Genomic DNA, 19,139 nt, shown 5'->3' on the forward strand with positions numbered 1-19,139 from the left:
ACTGTTGTCTCATTTAATTTTCATGTGTACCATATAAGGAAGGAATGGTGTCCCCACTTAACAGATGAGAAGAATGAGACTCAGAATGGTCAGTGACCTTAACTCAAGTTTAATAATGAGTGACTGTGCTAATAGCAGAGCCAGAAGTTCTCCCGAAAACCGGAGGGAAGCCGCTGTGCTCGTTTTGCTCTAAAACACCGATTCTCGGGCATGGTCTTCTCTCTGACCCACACCTGTGTCGAAGCTGAAACACAAGCAACTGGAAACATCCTTTAAAAGTGGAGTTTTCAGCTGGGCCATTGGTGCAGGCCTCCCAGTGACGCAGGAGTATGAGGCAGGATTGCAAGTGGAGGCCAGATGGGCAATTTAGCAAGGCCCCGTCTCAAAACAAAAAGGTCTGGGGAAGTAGCTCAGTGATAGAGAGTCCATAGGTTTGATCTCTAGTACTGGAAAAAAAAATTTTTCCCCATTTAATTTCTGACTCTTATTTTGAGCCTTGGGATTTTCCAGCTGTAATTTCTACCATTTCTTAATTAAATTCTATCTGGGAATCTCTGATCTAATGTAAAAGGGTTGAAAGAGGAGAAAAAGTTTGGAAGAGTTTTTTTTCTCTAAATAGAGAACGTTTGCCTCAAAAGCACATAAATAAATGGGCAGCGCTGTTCCCCCAAATGGGATGTGCTGGTGCGGATTCATTCTACCTCAAACCCCGTGGCAGAGTAGCCTCCAGGCCTGTCTTGTTCTGCTACCAGCAGACCAGAGCTGTGGACCACAGCCGTGTGCCAGCTGACGGTGATCTTCAGACCACTTCCCGGTAGCCAGCTTCCCTGGAGCATCTGTGCTGGGTTGTTATTTCACTAAGCCATTTCCTAAACTTCACTCCTTTAAGTATTTTTAAGCAATCAGGACATCTGTATTCTGTTTGCAGTGGGGGATACCTCAAACTAAGGGGAGTTGTGTTTTCCCACTGTCAGTTAATGGCAGAAAATGAACTCATTCTCCTCAACACTCCTTTCCTTCCTCCCCTCTCTCCTCAGTGTCTCATTTAGCTCTTCAAACTTTGCAGACATGTTTTGTTTCTGAGTTCCATGAGCAAATTGGCTCTCAAACACTTAGTGATACCATTGCTTGAGTTAAGAAGCCAGACGGAGACTGTTGGGGGTAGAGCTGTTCAGAGAGTTTCATGGTTAGTTCTTTTCACCTGTTCTGTAGTTTGTTGTTTCATGGAACAAAGAAGAAATCTGATTAACTATTAGAGTTTAGTCATTCCTAGCTAGAGCATTAATAAGAATGCCACTTTATATTTATCTTAATTGTTAGTTGTTGATGAAGCATTTATGTATCTTGGATCCTTTTATTTTTTTTGTATTGGGAATGAACCCAGGGGTTTAACTCTACCAGTGAGCCACATCCCCAGCCCTTTTTATTTTTTGAGACAGGCTCTCTAAGATGCAGGGGCTGACCTCAAACTTGTAATCCTTGTACCTCAGCCTCCTGCATCATCTTTGATCCTTTTTATAAGCCCGAAGCCAGGCAGATGGTATAATTGTTGCTGCTGCTGCTTCTCCCACTACCACTTTGCAGGTGAAGAGACTGAGAGTGGAAGAAAGTAGCTTGTTCACGATGGCTTCACTGGTGAAGCTTTGGACTTCCTTCTAGGCCTCCTGACTTCTAGGACATTATTGGACATCACTTCTGGACTCTCACCTGCTACTATAGGAGCAGACTTCACCTCCATATTGAGTTTTCTGCCATCCTCTTCCTCTGAGAGCCTTGTTAGCAAGTCCTTCCCTGCAGAGCAGGTTTCAGGGAACAGAGGTAGAGAAACAGTTAACATCGTGGAGACTTACAGAATCATGTGTCAACCACTGTTATATATGGGAGATCTTTGGGAATCATGTATTTGGGAGCTTACATAGAAACAAAATGGATGATGAGAATAATTCTTGGAGTAGATCTGTTGTGGACTGGAGGATGGGAGGGGGAAAATTCCAGGCTTACATGAGGATATTACATTAAGATGTCTCTACAACCTTGAGGAAGGGGTATCCCCCCATAAGAGAGCCCAAGAACAAGGAAGAAAAGGGCAGCGCTTCCAGAAGGCTGACAGATTGGCCTTTTCTCTGCCTTTCTCGTAGCCAGATGGCACCATGTCCAGGCCTAACTTGTAGGGGCCCGGTGTTTCTTGAAGGGGAGATGTCAGGGTGCATGTGGGCCATGGAGAAACGCAGACAGCACCAGCCTCCCCACCGGCAGAGGGGAGACAGGGTACCTTTTCCTGTCCTGTTCAACACCAGTGGGGAAACCCTCTTGAGTAGTTTCTAAGAACAAGGAAATTTCCTAGCTGGCTTGCGGAAGGTGGAGATAAGCTCAGATGCCAGGAGGCAGCGGCAGGGCCAGGGAGGTGGCAGAAGGCTGGCTGCTAGGCCATTCCCTCCGCGCTGCCCGCCCCCACCCCGCCCTCCTTGCACTTATGCTCAGAAACTCTCTTCTGTCTGGGGTGTCCTTTTTCTTTCTCTGGCCAGAGGCTCTGAGTCTGCACAGTCCAGTCCAAATGCCACACGCCATGTAAAAGTGTGGTCTCCCCCTGCTGAGTTCCCACGGCATGTTGTTCCTGTAAGCAGTGACCGTGTTCTACCTTGGGTGGTGACCATTCGTGTGCACATCTCCAGCCTCTGTCAGTGAACACAAGACACTGCCAGTTAAGGGCTGGGTGCCCTCCAGATGCTTAGGAAAGGAAGACATTGATTTATTGTGTGGGAAGGTGGGGAGCAGATAGGGCCGACGGGCAGGGGGTCCTAACATGGAGAAGTAAGCCCTGCCTCGGGAATCCGCACAGTCCTGCAGCTTCTTGGGAGAAGTGCCGTGGGGCCAAGGGGCAATGTCACTTTATTCTGTCCCTCAAGGATGAGATCTTCCTCTGAAGAGGTGTGGAAGGGGGCTGTTCGTCCATTCACTTGCATTCTGGAGTAGACTGAAAACTCCTGAAGGGCAAAACCTTATCTGACATTTTTTGCCAGTTTCCCCACGACAAACGGTGAATATTTGCCATGAGGAAAATGAAAGTACCCTGTATGAACACGCATACCTGTATTCCCAGCTACCGAGAGTTCAAGGCCAGCCTTTTAAATTTTATTTTTAGACAGGGCAACTTGGTGAGACCCTGTCTGAAAAGAAAATTTAAAAGGCTGGAGATGTAGCTGAGTGGTAGAACACCCTGGGTTCAATCCCCAGTGCCAGAGAGAGAGAGAATGAGAATTAATGATGGAGCTTGTACCCATGCAAGGTCTTAGGTCTAGCTCAGCCCTTTCACATGGTATACATTCAACACATAGTAACAAAATAAATGAAATACCTGCTTGATTTTTATTGCCTGTTTTCTTTTTTGATATGAAACAAACAGATTTTAAAAAGATATTCACAACTCTTCCCCTATAAAACATATCTGTAAGCTGATTGGTAGCCAAAATTATGCTATGGACATACAGGTAGGGAAGGACATTGGCTTTCAGGGTCCTGTTTCTCCTCCTCCCCCAGCCACTCGCGGCTGGTGTGGCGCTAGAGCAGGGTAGATGCTCATCAGACTCTCCCTAGACCTCACCAGGCCAGGCCTGCGTGCCAGGCCCAGCTCAGCCTAGGGCAGCAGGAGGCCTTGGGAGACAGCAAGAGGGGAAAGAGAGGCAAGCCCAGTCCCTCTGAATCTAATGAATCAAAATAATATTTATGGGAAATATGTGTTGGCTTTATTAGAGGAAAATGTTTAAGTAAACATTTCCTGCAAGCTCTTAAATTTATATAATAAAACATTAGTTTGAAGGCATTAGCTTTCAGTGCTTTCAATGAAATGAAAATTAAACAGAACACGCTTCCAAAAACAGCCCCTTGTTTCAGTTTTGTTGCCGTGGTAATGTTCAGAGCAGGAGATTGTGGCCATTGGGGACTTGGAAGTGGGTAAGGATCATGCCATAGTTATAAAAGAAGAGAGGCGCTAATGGATTCTTGTAGTTTTATGGAAATCTAACCTTCATGGTGTGCTCCATTTGATCTTTTTTAAAAAAAAAATTTTTGCAGTTGTAGATGGACATAATACCTTTATTTTATTTATTTCTCTTTATGCAGTGCTGAGGATTGAACCCACAGCCTCACACATGCTAGGCAAGCGCTCTACCACTGAGCCACAGCCCCAGCCTTCTTTCTATTTGATCTTCACAAACAGATGCACTGAAGAGTGAAGCAGCTGAGTCCCAGTGCAGGTCATTGGCTTGGCAGGGGGCGGGGTGGGGGCAGCAGGGAGCTCGCAGAGGAAGAGGAGACACAGGCTCCTCTGCAGCCCTGGCCCTTTCCCATGGACCACACTCCGCTCTGGAAGCACCTTGCTCTGCAGGAGCTCGTTGTGGCTGTGGGATCACGGCCTTGCCTCATCCCTGTGAGGCCCGCAGGGCAGGTGTGAGCAGTACTTTCCTCCTCGTGATGGGAAAGTCAGTCTCACAGGTTAAATGGTTTCTTGAGATCGGGCAGTTGGTGTTGATCCAGGCCTCACAACCCCAAGCTCACTGTTTTCCCACCAGACTGAGCCTCTTTAAGGAGAGGTGACCTCTTAGAGGTCACTGTCCTTGCAGCCGCGCTAGGCCTTGTGGCTGGATAGCAGGCCACACAGCTCTCTAGTCACTCTGTCACCAAGAAGCAAAGCAACAGAGCCACATAGATGTGAGCAGCTGGTTTCCAGGGGTGTCACCAGCCTGCTTGGATTTTGTGTCCTATGGCATAAGTAAGTGAAGGGTCTGGACTGCTACAGAAGAATCACCTGGTAATCGATTGGCAAGACCAATCAAGGTGCCTCAATGAGGAAGTTATATGCAGAGATGAAAGTTCTTGGAACTGAAGAGAAGAGGAATTTGCCACTAGGTTCTCTATAAAAGCTAAAACATAGCATTGTGTCATGATGGGCAAAAGGTGTGACTTATGCAGTTGAAAGGGAGAAATAAAGAATGTCCAGATGCTTCTGCCCTTTTCAATGCTTTATTCACTTAAATCACTCAATACAATTTCACTTTATAGGTTCTTTTTTAAAAAATATTTTTCTTTTTAGTTGTAGATGAACACAATATCTTTATTTATTTATTTTTATGTGGTGCTGAGGATCGAACCTAGTGCCTCACACATGCGAGGCAGGCACTCTACCACTGAGCTACAGCCCCAGCCCAACTCTCTATAGGTTCTTAATTAAGAAAATGACCATCCTTTATGCTAGGCACTGCAGTAGACATAATCAATTCACAGCAGACAATTCTAGATTAATTCTAAGCACTGCAAACACACTTAATCATGACAGACCTTCCCTCTGCATGCTAAGCTCAAGTGCCAGACCTAAAGTCTCAAGCCTTAGGCTCAAAGCCTAGCAGATGCACCTTCACATTCACTCAGATCAGGAACCAAGGCAGGCTTCTCCTGGGGTGGAGCTGACGGCTGGCTGAGGAGGCGGTCATAGGGAGAAGTCCTTTTCTCACCCGAGTCAAGAGGCTGCTGTAGAGTTTGAGAGCGCTGAGAACAACGCAGAGGATCAGGCAGAGGAGCGGAGTTGGGATGTCAGTCCAGGTCCTCATCAGGCTCTCAGGCTCGTGTGCATCAGTGTCAGCTGGCTGAATGTCTGTTCATTTGCTCCATCATTTATACTAAATTTTGGGGCTTCTGACCACCCTTTCAGGCCCTATCAGCTGCCACTGTCAGTGACATCATTTGCCCTGGATTAAAGCATCTGGTCTGGTGGTCCCTACCCTGATTTTCTTACCTTTCCCCCTTATCGGGGTGAGGACAACATGCCAGGGACTTCACTCTGAGTTTGTCAGGGTGGGGAGAAGTGACTTGTTTGTGTCTGAGGGCCATACTGGAGGGCTCAGTAGGTGTGTCTGCAGGTTTCTAACTGGAGTTTTAAAATGGAGTTGCTTAGGCTCAGGCCTAAGGCCATCCTTACACAGTGAACCATGGGTATATAAAAAGAAGTGGCCTCTGCCTTCCCATGAAGGGCAGGTTGTGCTCCTCCTAGGGTGTCTCAAACCTCAAACTCAACCTGGCAAAGTCAGCTCTTCCCACATTTGGGCCCTAGACTACACAGTCTCTGATCCTTTTGTAGATACTCTTACGATAGCAGGTTTGGGAAGAATGTCAGGCCAGCCCCCTCAAGTTATGGTGGAGAAATCCAGGCCCAGTGAGGTTCTCAGTGCTGTTTTAGTCACCGGGCCAGTTTTAAAACAGTCCTTCTGACTGCAGGGCCAGCATGGTGGCTGCCTGCTTCTAGTCCTTTAGAAGTGAGGAGGAGAAGAGTGGTGGCCAGAGCCCTGACACTTACATGTGAATCACATTCTTTATGTGGATTTCTCTCAGTTTGTCTCTGTCTCCCACACCAGGTTGAACTCCAGGAGCACAGGGGCCGAAGTCCTGTCCCTCTTGGGTTTTCTTTTTTTTAAAATATTTTATTAGTTGTTGATGAATCTTTATGTATTTTTATGTGGTGCTGAGAATCGAACCCAGTACCTCACACATGCTGGACAAGTGCTTTACCACTGAGCCACAATCCCAGCCCCCCTCTTGGGTTTTCTTAATCCCAAGCACAGTGCATGGGATTGGGAGCATGGCTCCTTTGAAGCACCTGATGTCACTAGTCTTTCAGCAGGATCTCACCCAGCCAGTAGTCTCATCAAAATTTACCTCCCCTAAACAAAACGAGACCTCGCCCCACTAAGAACCCAGCTAGGGAACCCCTCTGTACTTTGATGTAGAGCACAGTCTCAGGCCGAGGTAGAGATCAAACTTTGATAGACATACAACTTCAACGCCAAAACTAACATGACTTTGTTAGTTAAAATGAATTTTAAAAGTTTTTCTACATGTTCACGTGTTTGTCTGTATTTTATTGTCATAATTGTTGTCATCGGGTTCCTGCTAGTCTGTGTGAGAGAAAAGAGAATCTTCAGTACTGATCTCACCCCGGGAAGAAGGGGCCACCTGCCACTCATCCCTCCACACACTGCACTCGCTGCTCTCTGCCTAGCAGGCCTGGAGGCACCTGAGGGTTCTGTGCTTGGTGACAAGAACACTGTGATCTGGACCTCATGGCTCTTCTGCACCCTCCTAGAGAAGGAGGAAAGGAGGTTGGAGTACATTCCCCTGATTGCTGCTCTGGCTGCCGCAGTCAGTGGGACTTCCGGTCCTGGCACAAAAGGGGATGGGGTCTGCACAGTGGGTTTCTCTAAGCTTGGTCCCCATTTCTGTCCTGCTGGGACAGAGGCATCCAGAAGTCTCAGGCCTGTCCTTGCAGGTGCCAGGTGTGGGGCAGAGTGAGCCAGCAGGTTTGGATGTTCCCTTGTGCTAGTTGCTACGTGGGGGGCCTGGCAAAGGGCTGTCCCAGCCAGGCGGCTCCTGGGCACACCGTGCTCACCGGAGAAGGTGCTTGAGACCTTCGCATTTTGTCGTTCTACCTCAATCGGGAACACTCCCGAAACGGAAGGCCAAATGGTGGCCGAGTCCTGCCCCGTCCAGGCAGGATGAGCACAGTTCCTGATTGTGCCACATCGTGGGTCTCATGTCTGTCTCCCTGGCCAAAATCCCCCAGGGAGCCCTCCAAGGCTGAGGGGTTCTGTCAGAGCAAGAGTGCAAAGAGTTAACACTTGTGCTTTTCGGAAAGTTATCTGTGAAGAGTGTTAGTTGTTTAATAAAGCGTGCCTGCCCTCCCGGTGAACCCGCCAGTGACTCCGCAGCTGGGGTCATTCCAAGTTCACGCGGTGGACTTTTGACTGCCTTCTGTGTCTGTGAAAACAGCCGGCAGCTCCTGCGGGGATCATTCATTGGGCCTGTAACACAAAACTATTGCCAACGGGCACCTGCTGGGCGGCTTCCCAGGAGGGCTGGGAGGGAAGATGCCAAACTCCTCAGGCATCTGTGGAGATAAGAGCAGCGGGGGCTCCTGGGATCCCGCTAATCAGGCCGCCTGAGGCCCTGCAGGCTGAGGCCTGAGGCAGGATGTGTGAGGGAGCCGGCTCCCCATCCCTGTGCGCTCATTAAAGGCCTTGGACAAAGAGGAGTATAAAGAGTGTGTGTGTGTGTGTGTGTGTGTAGGAGGAGGAGGAAGAAAGGAGGTTTGGAGTACATTCCCCAAATTTCCAGCACATTCTTATTCCTCAAAGCAGAACAAAACAAACTAAAGGATCTCATCATTTAGTTATTTCTAATCTTAGATTATCATTCATTCTGCCTGACAGTATGTTGGTTTTAACTGCTTTTTTAATGAAATTACATATACCCTCAAAGACACACATTGCCACCTCTTCCCAGGAAATGTCCTGTTCTTGAGGTGCGTGGGTCAGTTGCTTGATCCTGCACATCTCCTCACTTTGCTCCCTCCACGCAGTCAGCACTCACGTGGGCAGTGCTCTGTGGTGCCCCTTACCTGCTGGGTGCAGAGGTGGTATGGGGAGCAGGAGGTAACCATGAGTTGTAGAGGTGGGGTTTGAAATGTCAGCATGTGCACCATCTGAAAACACTGGGCAGGCCTAGCTCGGTGCCACGTCTCCCAGGCACACTCACTTCAGAAGACGAGACGCTTGAACATGTTGGATCTGCCTGCTCTCTGGTCTGTAGATGGTCTTGCCTATCCCACCCCTGCAAACCCCCGTCATACTGTGAACTAGCTTATTTGGTAAGTGTGGGTACTTTTTCTGAGTCGGTGGTATTTTCTTAGTCGGCCTGGTGATGATACATTTCTTGAAAGCAGTTTTGTTCCCACGCAAGCCCAAGCTTTTTTTTATATCCTTCTGATATATTTCACATAAATTGTCTGTGTGCAGAGAAGCATTAGATTAATCTTGTAGTACATGGTAACAATCCTAGGAAATTCCAATCAAGAGCCAACAACCTGTTTCCTTGGTCCTGGCCCTGGTGATCTGGCTTTGTCTGTGTTCTGATAAGCACTAACAACAATGTTGATGTTGTATTTCCTTGGCTTTTGTCTCCCTTTTGTCTCCCTTAATTTGTTGCCAAAGGCAAGCAGCTTGTCTGCTGTCTTGCTGTCTGGTTGACCACATAGTTACATATCACTAATCAGCTTGACCATGGGGAATGTTAGTATATTCTCTGGGTATTTATATGTTAATTGCATTTATCTTTATTCCTCAGTATTGCTGTACTGAAAATATGGAATTCTCTAAAAAAATAACATCATCTGGGGGCTCAGTGGTACCTGCCTAGCATTTATGTGGTTCTGGGTTCAATGGGGGTGGGGGTGGGGGTGGCTAATATTGATTGACCACTTTGCCACGTGCTGGGTCCTATTCTGAGTCTTCTCACAAATATTCATTTGATCTTCATCATGCTCCTCTGAGTGCTAGTCTATAATAAGAACACAGATGCTCAGAGCCATCGAGTAATTTGCCCAAGATTAGGAAGAGCACTGGACTAGGAATTGAGGCTGCCTGCCTCAGGGGCCACATCCTTAGCTGATGCACAAGTCACCTCTACCTCGTGGCTTTGTTTTGGACCTCAGCAGTGCCCCATTTGCAGGAGTGGGCTGGTACAAGGCTGTATTCACAAGGGGGCACAGAGAACTTGAGCCACAGTTTAAAGCCACTTCCTGTAGTGCCCTCTTGAAGATGCGCCACCGTCCTCACTAGTCAGAACCAGTGTTGATACTTGTTCACGTTTCCTGCAACACTACACAGGAGTCTCCCGTTAGAGCAGGTCAGAGTTGCCTGGTCATAGAGTATTTATCTCCGCATCTTTCTTTTCTTTCTTTTATTTAAGCTTCCCAGACAATTGCAATTTATTATTCTACCTCCGTCTGCCCCCTCCTATCTTTTCCTGTTGTCATATATTTGAATCTCACCTATGTTTAACCTCACAAACCATTAACTTTTCTTTCACATGACCCATGCTCACTTCAGTGTAGATTTGTCCTGGTGGGGGTCATTCATGCTTTTTTTCCATATCCATGCCTCCATCCTTCTGCTAGAGAAATTCTGGTGGCGAATCTTCTCAGATTTGTTGGGGTCGGAGGGTGCTGGGGATTGAACCCAGGGAGGATGTTCTACTTCTGAACTAGATCCCCAGCACTTTTATTTTTTATTTTGAGATGGGGTCCCTCTGAGTTGTTGAGGCTGGCCTCAAACTTGCAGTCCTTCTGCTTCAGCCTCTCAGGTCGCTGAGATTTTAGGTGTGTGCCACCGTACCCAGATTCACCTGTATCTTTGAAAGACGTTTTGACTAAGTTTCGAACTCTAGATTGGCAGATTTCTTTGACCCTTTAAGTGGCCTCTTTCCATTGTTGTTAGTGCATTTCTCTTGAAACAGCTCTAGGTAATGCACTTTTCTCCTTTGATTGCTCTTGGAAGGTTTATTCTTTGTCTTTAGTAAGTTTTTAATAGTAATGTGTTCCAACATCATTCTTCCATGTGGGATTTATAAAACTTACTAAGTTTGAAGCTTAATGTCTTGATACTTTTGGCAAGTTCTTGGCCACTGACTTTGGTCCTGGGCCGCCTCTCTTTCTTTTCCTTCTGTGACTCCAGTTATTCAGCACTTGGCCTTGCTGCTCTGCCTCATGCGGGCCCCTCAGCTTTCTTCTGCACCCCTTCCTGGTTTTCTTCAGCCTTCCCTGGCTGACCTGCCACCTTGTTCCCCGCTTTGCTAGTCCTCTTTGGTGCTCTGTCTACTCTGTGGTCTGTTAGAATCTCAGTTGCAACCTTCTGGTGAAATTTTCCATCTTTTAGCACATTTTTAAAAATAGTGATCACACTACGTATGTAAGTGGTCTTGTCTGGGTCCCTCCCCGCTTAGTTTCCAGTCATTTAGAATTATTTCTGTTCATACTTGGTAACTAGTATTGAGGGCTGGACATTGTAGAGGAAAAAAATCAGAGGTTCTGCCTGATACGTTTCTCCAGAAACTTTTACTTTCTTCTTTCCTTCTACCTTCAGGTGTGCGGTGCTTTGATCCTCCCCTCCACCCCAGCATACCTGCCCTGCAGAACCTGTTTTCAGAGCTTTCCTTGGCCATGTAGGGTATTAACAACGGGCCTTTCCCAGAGGGACAGGTATTTCAAGAAGGCTCAAAACCGTCCTTCATCCTGAGGGCTGACAACAGAAGGATGGGGCTGGCTGCAGAGGATATATCAGCCTCAACTCCTGACATTGAAATGGAGGTCTTGAGGACACTCCATCCTGGAGAGTCAGCTCTGATAGGTGGTGGTGGGTGGGGGTGGTCTTTTGTGAAGCAAGGTTAGTTCACTCTCTTGTAAGTGAAAAGTACATTGAGCCAGAGCCCCTGCTTTCCTACCTTTCTGGTAATCAAAGATTTATTTTAAAAGACACACAAAGGCATTGGATCAGGCCCCTGCAGTGGCCTTTGGAAAGGGCAGCTGCAGAGTTAAATGGATGGCAGGTTCTTCCTCCTCCTGGGACTTTGCAGAAATCTGATAACCAGAAAGGTCTTCAAAACACCGATCTGCAGGAAGTACATGGGTGTGCTTCTAAGTGTCCTCTCCCACATCACCTGCCGTGGGGCTGGAGGACAGCAGAGGTATGAATGCCTACGAAGGCCGCCCCGAGCAAAGGCCAGAGGTTTCTGAGGAGCTAGTAGCAAATAACTAAAATTATAACTTTGCTTTGTATACTCATCTGAAAGGTGGGAACATTTGACTCCTAGAAGAATCTTCTTGGAGTCTTTCATTTGAGCCTGGGATCAAGCTGGTCTCTGGAGAAACAAGACAGGACTTGAGTACCTTAGATCTGCCCTCCTGCTTCCACCCCAAGGATGGGTTCGATTTTGTGTTCTGTCTGGTGCTGAAGACCAGCTCCCAGGCAGTGTCCTTGCCTAGACCCTAATGCTTGCTTGTGTGTGACTCCCTGATGTTGCCTGGAGGTGAGAGTAGGCTCCAGACACCTGGCTTCCCCAAACCCAGGCCCTAGTCCACTTGCCCCATAACAAGTTAGTTGGTTATTAGAAATAGCTTACTTTCCCCTGCGGATGATGTATTGCTCTTAATGGTTCCAGGATGTTGGGAAAAGCAAAGGTTGGCAGAGATGGACGGAAGGGGAATGAGGACGGCCTGGGTGGACTTTCAGGATCTCTCTTCACCCCAGGATGCTGTTGGTTGCCTGTTCACTCCCACCTCCATCTCCTCCCTGTACATTCATCCCTCCATGTGTCAGCTCCATGGACATAAAACAGTGCTTATCAGAGCGCCAGCTCCTTTCTGGACTTAGATTTGCCTGATGAGACCATCCAAGCGAATCTCATAGCTTTGGTGTTGCACATCTGCAGGAAACTTACCCTGTGTGACACTGGGGAGGAGAGCAGACCTCTTGTCTGCAGGCAGGAGCGCTTGAAATCACTGGTCCCGGTCCCCACCCGACATCTTTCCTCCCAGCACAAACAGCACGAACCAGCAACGCGCTCTGGTGTGGCTCAGGGCGGTCCTTGTGGTGCACATTCGCTGAGCCTCTTGTTTCTTTGGGGGAAGAAGGAACTGGCTCCTCAGCTGCAAGGCCCACAGGAAGGTCTGGGTGGAGGAAGCCAGGAGGGCGTCCAGTCAGAGATATGGGTCAAGGGAGGGGACTGGAGCCTGACTCCTTTGTCTTGTTCAGTGATTTGTAAGTAATTTTTCAGAAACTTTGTCATTTATGTACTCCGTCAGCTCCTCTACTTGGGAGGGGAAAGATGCATGCCCAGTGTCTCGTAGGGTCTTCCCTTGCATTTAGGAAGGGATTTTCCTGCAGAGGTGATAACAAAAGTCATGGTTGTGGTCACTCGGTAGGTTATTCCCTGATGAGTGCAGTAGGTGCTTAGCGGATGTTCGTTAGAGACAGTCACGATCTTTGCAGTTTCATCTGTAAAATGGCCGTAACACTTGCCTTTCTTCCTGGAAGGTGTGAGGTCGCAGCTGACGAACCTTGTTGCAGATGCTGGCGGAACCAGCCTGGCAGCACTGTCAGCCACCATGTGTGATTCCAAAAGTGACCCTGTCACTTCAGCAGCTGGGAGTGTGCTGTTCCATTCCACCGCATGCTCAGTTTCATTTTAGTTAAAGAAATGGTTGGGAACAGACTTCTTCCTAAAAACCACATAAAGTTATTTCAGACCCTTGAAGCCTCTGTGACTTTGGCAGCAAGAAGTTCAGTCTCTACTGGTGCCTGCATCTGTGATTGTTCTCAGTGACATCACCCACCTCCCTGCTTCCAAGGCAGTTGGCATTAAAGAGAATATTCTTTTGAAACACAAAGTACTTCACAAGAATGGAGTCTTTGTGACTGGAACAGAGATAAGCTTGCTTCTTTTCTATTGAGGAATGTTCCATTTTGTTTCTAAATTTCTGTTTTGAGATGTTAGTCTATTTATAATTGACATGTTGGTCTTTCCTCTGTTCTAGAATGGGCATAGGTGATTCCTGTGCTCAGGATGAGACATGCAGGATTCAGTCAGAAGGGGTGGGGACGGCAGAAGGAAGGCCCGGATGGGCAGCACCTGCTTAAGCTGAGGCCGAGGGCCTCATCTGAGTGCTTTTCTAGCTGAGGTCTCATTGGGTGACTGTTGGCCTAGTTCTCTTGTCTCATGGATCAAGACGTATGTTCTGCTCATGTCCACCCAGCTGATACTAGTAACAGAGGTGACCTCTGGACTCTGATTTGCAAAGCCTGTGTGCTTCCCTGGAGTGGAAATAATTTATCTGCTGGATGGCCATTATTGGTGACCACCACAAAGAGGACTTTTCCTCACATCCTGACTGTCTCCGGGTTCAGTGCTGAGGCGTGAGCCACTCATCACATTGGAAATCCTGTGAGAATGGCAAACTGGATCTCTCTCCTGGGGTCAGAGGCCTCTTTCCTGGCCAGCACTAACTGGCCCCTTCACACTTCCCTCTGAGCGCTTCTGGGGGTTCTCAGCAATGGGTAAGTGGGGCCTGGCATCCTCAGTGCAACTGTTTACACTTCTTTCACAAAAGCCCACAGTGAGGGGCTGGAGCTGGGGCTCAGCGGTAGAGCGCTTGCCTCACATGCGAGACACTGGGTTAGATCCTCAGCACCATATAAAAATTAAAATATTATGTCCATCTACAACTAAAAACTAAATTTTAAAAAAAATCCTACAGTGAGTACAGCTGATGAACAGCCAAGTGGAAGGGCACAGTTCCCTGCACAGCTGAGTTTAAAGATGTATCTTGTCCATGTAATTCTTAAAATTGGTGTAGAAAACACAACTAGGACTTGGTTAGTCGTGACGCTTGTCTCTGTTGAACATCAGACCTCTCGAGTCTGTGTGTGTTGTCTTTACTTCCGTGCTTTAGTCTCAGGAAACTCTGCCAGTCAGTTTTAAAGAAAAAACAAAATCCTATGTGGAAGTGCTTTAAACCACTCTGAGCTTCCAGATTAATCTGAGACAGCATGTGAGTTCAAAACTGGGTCACAGTTGCAGAAGGGCAAGAGAGACTTGCCTGTCCAGCAGGTGTGTCTTGGGCTGGTTAAGGCCATGGGACAGTCCTGAGGCTGGACTTGGTTGTGGCATTTAGACATTGTGTGCTGAGATAATGACAGGTGTCTGTGACTATCTGTGGATAACTTTGTTCCTTAACTGAAAAGGACATGGGTCCTGGTAAGTGTTTATGTGTGAAATGGCAACATGTACATGTCCCAGGGCAGGAGGGTCCCTAGATCTCCAGAGATCAATAGGGCAGCAGGAGAGGGGGGGAAGCAAGATCATTGATTTAGGGATATTGAGGAAGCAGAATGTCAGTCTCAGCTTTAAAATGTCTTATGTTCTTATTCAGATCCCCCTTTCTGGGTTCTTTGCCTCAAGAACTCTACATACTTCACAAACAGGTAGAACTGAAAACAGACAACCCACTCGAACTCTAAGTTGCCTCTGGAAGCCAAACCCTAGCTCTCTCCACGCCTGTTTCTCTCAATGCTCTTTTCTATTCCTCAGACTCCTTCACCATTTGACCAAGCAAGGACTAGTTGTTTGGTTTGCCTTTTCCAATCAGAGATCATTACTGGTTTTTGGACCACATTTTCCTTTAATTCTTCCCTATTAATAAGAATTCTGAAAGAGCTCTTCAATATTAAGACAAAATGCACAGTTGGAATAATTTTTAATTGTGGATATTTTAATTGTATCAACACAAGGGAAAAAAAAACAGAAGGAAATGGTGAAGACCTTGGTTTTGAAGCGACTTAGGTCTTATAATTCAGGTTTTCTTGCTCACTACCTGCGAACTTGAAAATAATGCTATGTCTAAGGTCCCCAACTGCCGCTGAGGAACTGTAGAAATGGATGGCCAGACAGCATGCCAGTCATCTGCCTTCATTACCTCCTGAACCTTCCAAAGCAGCCTGCTGGAGGAGAAAGCATTTTGCAAATGATAAACTGAGGTTCAAGCAAGTTGTGGCTCTCACCAGGACCCCCAGTCAGCAGGCTCCTGCCTGTTCACTGCCATCCCGGCAGCTTGACTGACAGGCATGGCATGTGTGAGTTTTCTGGTGGTCCGTGCTCCAGTGAGGCTTCTCATAGGCCAGGCCGGTGGAATCAGAGCTGTGCTGGTAGCTGACTTGCAGCTGTTCAGCTTTGCACTTGGACAAATATAAGACTTGTCCCTTGTGCTAGAGTCCTGTCACTTCTCTTTTCCTGTGATACATGCTCACCATCTGCTCTGGTGACAAGGAAGGTACTGTCACCAGCATTTACTAAGTGGGGCAACGATATTAAAGAGGAAATTTCCATTAAGTAAATAACTGTGAAAGAAGAGCTCAGGAGAAGGGGAGAAGCTCCAGCTCAGCTCCTGTTACACTGGCCAAGTACCATTGGCATTCTGTGCTTGCTGAGTAGCATAAAAGGGTCAGGAAGACGGACAGGACAGAACAGAAGGACACAGTGTGATTTTTTTTTTTTCCTTACACCATTCCAGCATCTACTTGAATTTTGGTTTTATAATACCAACTGTTCAGAGCCAGGCCCCAAACCCAGGCTAATTTGCAATGTCTCTCTTTGAATGGATAATGGGATTGTTTTTGGAAGGTTGGGTGATGACCCACGGTGTTTCAGCTATTCAGGAGAACTGGCCTCTTCAAGTACTTCTGAGGTCTTTACCCTCTTGCTGAAAATAGTGCCTTATAGAAATGAATGACTTTGGACTGTAGCCAGAATTCCTAAGGGCAGCAAGTATCGCCGCTTCCTTCAGCAAAAGAAGGGGGAGTCGTGGTCTTTGCAAGAGCAGCGGCAAGCTTTCTGAAGGACATTCTGTTCCTTGGAGCCTTTCATCTTGGCTAGTACAACGTTCACGCCAGGCCTAAAGTATTTTGTGAACTTGAACTTGTTACAAAGTGAATTTGATTAACTTAACCCTCTACAAATGCCCTTCTGGGATACAGGTATTGTTTATGGCCAGCAGGTGACAGATTATCTATAAATCACCTCCCAGCTGCCAGTCACTTTCCCATCCTGCGTAAGTGCACACTCCTTGCCCTGGTGCCTTTGGCCCCTCTGCAGGCAGACAGCTTCCACCCCTGGAGGAGCCCCAGGCCAGACACCACCCCAGCCCTGCAGAGTTCAGTTATCCTGTTTTGCAGAGGTTCAGGCAACTTGGTGCTGCTTTATTGAATGTCTGTTATATATCGTCTGTGCGGAGGGCTTTACACACATTATCCAGCTCTGCAGCATTCTTGAAGGTAACATTTTGATTCCTGTTTTGAAGACAAGGAAATGGAAGCTAACAGCTATTAAGTGTCATAGTCAGAATTCAAATTCAGGTGTGATTCTCTTTCTGCGACACCATGTACCTGCCTCTGGGCTTGAAGGCAGGTGGCAAGGCCACTTCTGATTTCTCGTTGCGAGTCTGTGGCCTATGCGTAGTGGGGACTCTGTACACTGCTGGTCTGTGGACTGGCTACACAGCGGGCTTGTACTTGAGCACACCCTGAGGGTTCAGCCTCTCCACCAGGACCTCTGGATTCCTTTCTCCACTCTCTGAATAATCTGAATATCTGCCTCTGGGCTTCATTTGTCATAAGACAATTTGGGGGATGGGGTGAAGGATGTCCTGGATTGATGGGAACACTCCCTGCAAGACCCCGTCGCTCCTGTTTGATGTGGGAGAAATAATGCTTCCCAGCCTCACCCGAATGGGTGCTACTGGAACCCCTCCCTCTGCCTCCTGAATGTGCTTAGGAGGGAGCCACAGGGAGGGTGTGGTCTCGCTGCCCTCTGAGGTAGGATAGATGTGGAATTAAGGATGACTAAGTAAGTACCCTGCAGTAAAAGGAGGCCACTTTCTTGTGGTGGCCTGGGTCCAATACTCTGGATCAAGGCCCTGCTTTGGGCCCTGCACCTGTCATCTTTCTGGCTTTGGTTTGGTTCCTGAAAAATGTCTCTCCTTGTCAGGTCGAACTTCACCTCCCATCAGTACGGTTTTGATTGAATCATAGATTCCAAAATGCTCTCAAATTTTCTGTTCTCAAACCTACATCTCCAAGGGAGAAGACTTTTGTAATAGTTGCCTTCTAATATCTCTGAATGCTTTACTTTATACTCACAAGTAACAAAGGACAAATCTAGTTGGCTTCAAAGGTAATATTCTTATAGACAGAGAGGTGGGGATTCAGACAGAAGTCCCCGGTAAGTTGACTTAGATGTAGGCACCTTTCCACAGAAAGGTGATGCACTGGCCAGGCACCGGTATGGGCCATAACCCTACTTTCTCAGGAGGCTGAAGTAGTAAGACCCTGTCTCCAAAAAAAATAAAAATTATAGTGAGGTACTTAAGAAGCAGGTGGAAAAAAACGAGCTTTTTGAAGGAAGAGTGCTCTCACAGGTCATCTTACCCCCCTCCTCCTGGGTCAGTACAGAGAACACCCAGGAGCCAGTCAGCGGCACTCAGCGGGGGTCTCTAACTGAAGCCCTGATGTAGCTATCCACAGTGCTGCGTTCGCAACATCTCCTGGCACCTCTCACTGTCCTGAAGAAATCTTAAGGTTGATTTTCATTAACTATAGTTAGACAGTGAGGGAGAAGGAAAGGCAAACAAATAACGAATGGTAGGGCTTGGATTTCCAGAGAGGTCAGTGATCACTGCCCTCGATGGAAATGGAGTTCAGGCTGAGAGAAGGATTGGGTGTCCCCTGGCTGGCTGCAGGAGCCTCTGCTAAGCACAGCTTTCTGTCACTAATGTCAGGAAGCCTGAGGGCTGACTGCTCTGTGCTAGGCACCGCCCCTCCCCAGATGGGAACAAATGGGTCCACATGGGCCCAGAATATGAGTCCCCCAGGCAGGCCGCTTGTCCTGCATCTTCCATGAGCTTTGTATCTAAATAACATTCCTGTGAGTTTTCTGAAAGGTTAGTCCTGGGTCATTGGCACTTAAACCTCTTGTTTTGGTAGATTCTTCCTGAGAAGGTTAATTATATATTTGATATCCTTCTCTTTTTATGCCTGAATGATGAGGATAAGTACCCTGTGGTTTATTAACTGTCACTTTAAACCTTTTCAAATTGCCTTGTGACAAAACAGAGTTTTATGTCCTTTTTATCCAGCTTTGATGGATGAGACAGCTTCTCTGGTTAAAGTATGCCAGGATAAATAAAATCCTCTGACTGTGGGGGAGGATGGTTTGCACTGGAAGCTGTAAGTTCGAGTCTGCTGCTCCTGTGAAAGGGGACTCACCTGTTAATCTTCCCAACTGCTTCCTTTTGACTTTTGACAGATGAGGCTTGGCATCCAGTAGGAACTGGGGAGTTGTCGATGAGAAGGCATCAATTGAGGGAGATTGATCTCTCTCATTTTTAAATTTTATCGTATTTATTTTTGTGGTGCTTGGGATTGAACCTAGGGCCTCACAAATGCTAGATGAGAACTCTACCACTGAGGTACGTGCTTAGTCACCACTTAAAAATTTTTTTGATACCAGACCCTAAAGCAATAATCTGACATATTTCCTGTTTTGATTCCAATCGGTTGTTAAAGTAAAGGGCTGGTGTCTCATTGTGGTAGGATCCAATTCTTACTCTTCTCCCTGCAGGTCATTTTGTTATACCATCGTATGTTTTCCCCCAGTAAATTTGTAGTAGCACAGATTGGCTATTCCTTATCTAAATTGCTTGGGACCAG

At 47.2% G+C, this 19,139-nt stretch overlaps 1 protein-coding gene across 2 annotated transcripts in view; it reads left to right on the top strand.

Annotated features, from left to right (window-relative positions):
* Vps13d (vacuolar protein sorting 13 homolog D) overlaps window positions 1–19,139 on the top strand; it is a 244,841-nt gene that overhangs the window by 179,419 nt on the left and 46,283 nt on the right. The window lies entirely within an intron of this gene.

The sequence above is a fragment of the Urocitellus parryii genome, chromosome 11 (assembly GCF_045843805.1).
Source record: "Urocitellus parryii isolate mUroPar1 chromosome 11, mUroPar1.hap1, whole genome shotgun sequence".
NCBI lineage: Eukaryota > Metazoa > Chordata > Mammalia > Rodentia > Sciuridae > Urocitellus > Urocitellus parryii.